The sequence below is a fragment of the Hippocampus comes genome, unplaced genomic scaffold (genome assembly GCF_001891065.2).
Source record: "Hippocampus comes isolate QL1 unplaced genomic scaffold, H_comes_QL1_v1.1 scaffold136, whole genome shotgun sequence".
Lineage (NCBI taxonomy): Eukaryota > Metazoa > Chordata > Actinopteri > Syngnathiformes > Syngnathidae > Hippocampus > Hippocampus comes.
The window spans coordinates 339,093-345,327 of NW_017805840.1; the positions used below are offsets into that span (position 1 = coordinate 339,093).

Consider the following 6,235-nt stretch of genomic DNA (forward strand, 5'->3'; position numbering starts at 1 on the left):
CACCCCCCGGGGGGCCAAAAAAAAAAAAAAAAAAAAAACAAGACGACTCCTGGGAATTTAAGAGCTGAGGAGGGAGACAGTCCGATAAACGACGGCTGAACAACATGTTGACAAGAGCGGAGCTTCTCAATGCCTCATTAAACTCCAGCAGTGTCAAGCTCAACACAATTTACCTGTCAGCGGCTGCATAGCTGCACTTAGGCTTCGGAAGAAGGTGCGGGAGTTTGCCCCTCGGACTTCACCTTTCAGTTTAGTCACATTGGTGGCTGTCAAGCACCTCGCTCGGTTTATCATTTTCACACAGGCGCCAACAAAACCTCTTTTTTTTTTTTTTTTTTTACGGCGCTGATAGTACATCTGAAGGCAGGGCGTTGGGGGGGAAGAGGTCCTTTCACATCGAACGGCGACACAACAGGGGAAAGAGGAAAGCTTTTATTTGTTTAATTTGATCAAGTATGGGTGAGCGGACTTAGAAATGGAAATAAAATAAATGTCCATATAAAATGTCAAATCGCCTAATTTAAGAATCATTTTATTCCAAACTAATTTAATCCAAATTAATCTGTTGATTTTTTTAAGGAATAAAAATGTTACACATTTATGACCTTATTATACTCTTTTTTTTTTTTTGTCTATTCAATAAAGGTATTAGCATTATAAAAATGTGTACATATACATTCAACATTTTTGTTTGATTAAATAATTGGGTAATGGATTTATTTTAAATATGAACAATTTGGAAATTTACTTTTATTAATTAATTTTTATTAATCACCGATAGGAGATTAAAGATATTTGAAGAGGGATGCTGAATGAACAGCAAAATTATGGTGACGAGCAATCCTGCAAACTCTTTTTTTTGGCAAGGTAAAAATGCTTACGAATGCGGGGAAAAATACAAATCGCTCTATATGACATTACAATATAAACCAAATGAAGTCATATTAAAGACGAACTGATTGATTGTAAATAAGGAAAAAAATGTCAACGTTTCCGTTTATCAACAATCACTTAATGAGGTCCAGTCTGATCTTCGCTCGACCTTTCCGTCCGATTCATTTTAGCCGCCTGCGGAACTGTTGAAGTTGCTTCACTTAGGATATGTTGCCCCTGAAATTGCTCCATGGACACACGAGCGCGTAAATAGCGACATGCAACCTCGACTCACGTGGACAACTTGCCATGTTTTGATTAACAGTTTGTCACATCAGATCTGTCAGCTTCCCGTTTTGTGGTTTTTAGCAGAAGTTGTGGAGAATTTTTTTTTTTTTAAAAACAGAAGTGGTAGTAAAACCGTTGTCGTTTCATGTGCACAGTCGGTTAGGAGGAAGGTGGGGCATTTTTTTTTTTGTCATAGCACCTTTTAATGAGGGCTCCACGATATTCGCAAAACATACGATATGGATGTTTGTAGTGCTCAATATTGATGCGATGCTTAACATGCACCTCAAGAAATGACATTTTTATAATCTAATGGAAGAGGTAAATCTTTTTCCACGTTGTTTTGGAAGAAAATGATTGCACGTCTTTGCGGTATGCGTATTGCATAGGCCATGATTGCGAGAAGATATTTTTTGGACACACTGTGCAGTCCTACTTTTGATGGTTGAAGATCAGGAGTACGGCCCACATATTGCCTCGATCAAACTTGTCATCTTACTATTTCAAATTTCACAATTCAAGCTTCACAATGAACGTGCCTCGTACATTCCTTCCAGTATTGTTTTAATTCATGGTATTCCAAATTTAAAAATACCAGACCTGCGAAGTTCCGCCACATTGAAATACATTTCACTGATTCATCTGTGCGCTCACGTGATTTGTACACATCATAAAGCTCGCTGTTCAAGCCTCGCTCGCGCGCTCTTTGTAAAGAACGATACATTGTGCTGTCTTACCTGTGCGGCTGAGCGGGGCCCTCGTCTCGTTGCAACGTCGTTGCTCGGCTCGCTTACCCCATACTTATTTCCGCCCTGTGGGACCAGAGCAGCCAACGGAGGGACCGGAGGGGAAAGTGGGTGGTTGCCAAGTAAGCTCGAACCTGTGGAGGGGAAAACAGAAAGAAAGAAAAAAAAAAAAAACACGACAGAGTCAACAGCAGCATAAAGAGACAGGAAGCGGTAGAACTGGAAGGCTCAAATGACTTTCCCCATCATCCTCTTGATGTGATTACAGTGATGATGGCTTCAACACAAGCGTCCTCCCTTCATTAATTGAAACAGTGCACACTCCCAATTTCAAAGACTTTATCATTTGAATACAATGGGACCTTGTAATGACTGTCGACGTCTTAGAGTTGCTCAGGTTATTGCTAGGAAGGCAACTAGTCAATTCATGATCCGTGCAACGAAAGTGGCAGTGACTCTGGTTTATTCCAAATCACTCAGGAGGAAGAAAACTTGAATCTTGAGCCGCAGGATTTGTGCCACAATCACAAGTACGTAAGAGGAAATTTCGAGTACAACGGCTTGTTTTGAGTGCAAAAAGAATCCTTTTTTTTTTTTTTTGAGCCGAGTTGAAGTTAGCTGGAGCTAACAAAGACGCACGAGCGTTTGCCCGCCTGATGTACGCGCGCTGAATGAAAGTGGGCTTTAACTTTGTTCACATAAACGACCATTTCATACTTTGCAATAAGCTCATTTGATGAAAAGTGATCTGCCACTGGATAGATCAGGGCTCTCGTCTTTGCTAATTGTTTTGCGCCGGTTGCATTGGTGTGCCCAATTGTTTTTCTTCGGTGCATTAGCACAAAAGTTAGTTGTACCCAAATTTGCCACTGCATCACATTTGATGCCGCTATTTAATATGTTCTCTCCTTTTTTTAAACAAAATTGCTGCTAGTCTTTTTTTAGGTAATATTGATATCTCATCATCCGCAGTTACAGTGTCTCACTAGCTAGCTCACTCAGCGAGGCCTGTCACAGTATCTTATATTTTAGAACGATTCACTTGTCCAAAAACTAGCATGATTAACGATAATAATGTTGTTCTCTTAAGCGGCTGTTATGATCGCGCAGTGACTCCCAACTAGTAAGCCATGGCGCAATAGTGTGCCGTGAAAGATTATCAAATGCGCCGCAGGAAATTAGCCAGTGTTAGTTATATGGACAAAAAAAAAAAAAAAAAAAAAAACTATGTCCAATTAAAAACTGTTTTTGTTCATTTATCTACGCCAACCACCTGTCGCAAGACCCAGAACAATCAAATGCTCTTCCATTGGATGACAGAAGTTACATAATTAACCTGTGCATCCACTTTCTGTGAACCGTTTTGCCAAGTCTGCGCCGTAATATTTTTTTCTGATGGCCTGAGTCAGTAAAAGTTGGGAAACACTGTGATAGAGCAATTTAGAGTATATCCTTTGCAAGAACAAAGAACTTTTCCCCCTCGCAAGACTATTGAACATTAGCATTGAAATATGGAACAATAAATAAGGTATCTTAGATAAATAAAAAATATATACAGTAAGTATAACAGAGTCAGACTGTGTTCACAAAAAGTGTACTAAAGCAAATATTAAACATTTGGCATCGAGGTAGAGAGAGTCACTAAAACCTTCCTCCCCCACCCTTCTAAAAGGCTGGTCGCACTGGTGCAACCAGTCTTGGTCGAGAGACCTTGTAGGTAAAAGGTGTCTAAGTCAAGGAGTTCCTCGTCTGCCGCGCTAGCTCCAGTGTTAGCCAGCCCTGACCCAAACCTTTAGCATTGCACTAAATCCACAATTGAGGAAGTAAAACAATTAAATATGTCTAAGTCCAATGAGCCTCTTCGAAAGTGAAATTAGAGCTAACATGTTGAAATAAGATAAGATATCCTTTATTTGTCCCACACTGGGGAAATTTACAATGAGTGCCAAGACAAAGCCAAATCTCATTCCGCACGTGTTAAAACGCCTTTCTGGTGAAAGAGTGAGAGTACAAGACTGGCCTGCCAGCAGTCCAGACCTGTGTGGTGCATTATGAAGAGTAAAAAAATTGACAATGGCGAGACCAGACTGATTTACAGCTGAAATTGTATATCAAGCAAGAATGGGAAAGAATTCCACCTCCAAAGATTTAGCGAGTAATGTGCTCAGTTTCCAAATGTTGTTAAAAGGTGATGTAACACAATAGTAAACATGACCCTGTCCCAGCTTTTTTTTTGGAACGCCACAAAATTCGAAGTTAATGATTATTTGTTGAAAACAATCACATTTATCAGTTTGGACATTAAATATTTTGTCTTTGTAGTATATTGACCATGATTTGTAAATCATTGTATTCCATTTTTATGAATGTTTAACACAACGTCCCAACTTCATCGGAATTGGGTTTGTAGCGTTGCGGGAACTTTTCTCACTTTGTGGTTGATTTCAAGACGTGCTGTTGAATTATATTGTACACGGGGGGGGCTATCATAATTCATCATTTCATAATACAATACAGCATGAGAGCAAAAGTAATCGTTCATACCTTGCTTTCCGATTCAACACTACATTACTGGTATTTTCTTCTTCGGTGTCTTTCTGTTTATTTGTCCTTTTCAAGGAAGGTGGCGGTAATCATTCTGTGAATTTTTCAATCATGAACTATTTGCTGATTCGATCTCCTCAACCAAAGGAAGCTTATCGGGCTTGGAATTCAGCTTTCTCAAATCCAATCCAATCCCAGTGATTGCAAACAAGGTTGCTGATTAACTAAGGTGTTCATGCAGAACCCCCCACTTCAGTCACCAACTAAACTCACGTCTGTTCTATAATCCGTGCACCTTGTATTTATTTCACATGTTGTATTTGCGCATTTGCTTGTGCCCATTAAACAAATAAAAATCAACTCGGTGGCGACTGAAAAACAACTCTGAAGTTGGGGCAAATGTACGTCAAGGTCCCACTGTACGTTAGTTTTGACAACATTCTCAGAAACTCCCTAGAATGTCAACGCTGAAGAAACCCGGGCCGCATACATGCCTTTCGTGTCAATTTATCTCACGCATCTGCACAACTAGCAATTAACTGGTCTTAAGTGGGATCAAAGGCTCCTAAGAGGATGCTATGGCGCTGAATTTGGGCCCAGCAGCGCCATAAATAGACAAGTGGCGCTGGAGCACCAAATACCGACAGTCCATGACACTATTCACACTTCTGATGTCTCTCACACACACACACACACACACACACACCTTTCGTGTCAATTTATCTCACGCATCTGCACAACTAGCAATTAACTGGTCTTAAGTGGGATCAAAGGCTCCTAAGAGGATGCTATGGCGCTGAATTTGGGCCCAGCAGCGCCATAAATAGACAAGTGGCGCTGGAGCACCAAATACCGACAGTCCATGACACTATTCACACTTCTGATGTCTCTCACACACACACACACACACACACACACACACACACACCCACACACACACACACACACCAAGACACAGCACACACAAACAACAATACACAGCGCCTGTGTGGTGCATTATGAAGAGTAAAAAAATTGACAATGGCGAGACCAGACTGATTTACAGCTGAAATTGTATATCAAGCAAGAATGGGAAAGAATTCCACCTCCAAAGATTTAGCGAGTAATGTGCTCAGTTTCCAAATGTTGTTAAAAGGTGATGTAACACAATAGTAAACATGACCCTGTCCCAGCTTTTTTTTTGGAACGCCACAAAATTCGAAGTTAATGATTATTTGTTGAAAACAATCACATTTATCAGTTTGGACATTAAATATTTTGTCTTTGTAGTATATTGACCATGATTTGTAAATCATTGTATTCCATTTTTATGAATGTTTAACACAACGTCCCAACTTCATCGGAATTGGGTTTGTAGCGTTGCGGGAACTTTTCTCACTTTGTGGTTGATTTCAAGACGTGCTGTTGAATTATATTGTACACGGGGGGGGCTATCATAATTCATCATTTCATAATACAATACAGCATGAGAGCAAAAGTAATCGTTCATACCTTGCTTTCCGATTCAACACTACATTACTGGTATTTTCTTCTTCGGTGTCTTTCTGTTTATTTGTCCTTTTCAAGGAAGGTGGCGGTAATCATTCTGTGAATTTTTCAATCATGAACTATTTGCTGATTCGATCTCCTCAACCAAAGGAAGCTTATCGGGCTTGGAATTCAGCTTTCTCAAATCCAATCCAATCCCAGTGATTGCAAACAAGGTTGCTGATTAACTAAGGTGTTCATGCAGAACCCCCCACTTCAGTCACCAACTAAACTAACGTCTGTTCTATAATCCGTGC

The 6,235-nt window shown here is 40.1% G+C and overlaps 1 protein-coding gene across 2 annotated transcripts in view; it reads right to left on the reverse strand.

Moving 5' to 3' along the window:
- The window catches only part of b3gnt2b (UDP-GlcNAc:betaGal beta-1,3-N-acetylglucosaminyltransferase 2b), a 19,960-nt gene that overhangs the window by 5,967 nt on the left and 7,758 nt on the right, over nt 1-6,235 (reverse strand). For both annotated transcript variants that reach the window (XM_019888102.1, XM_019888101.1), the window contains exon 2: nt 1,899-2,041. The gene's annotated coding sequence lies outside the window, so the exon portion shown is untranslated. The remainder of the gene's footprint in view (nt 1-1,898; nt 2,042-6,235) is intronic.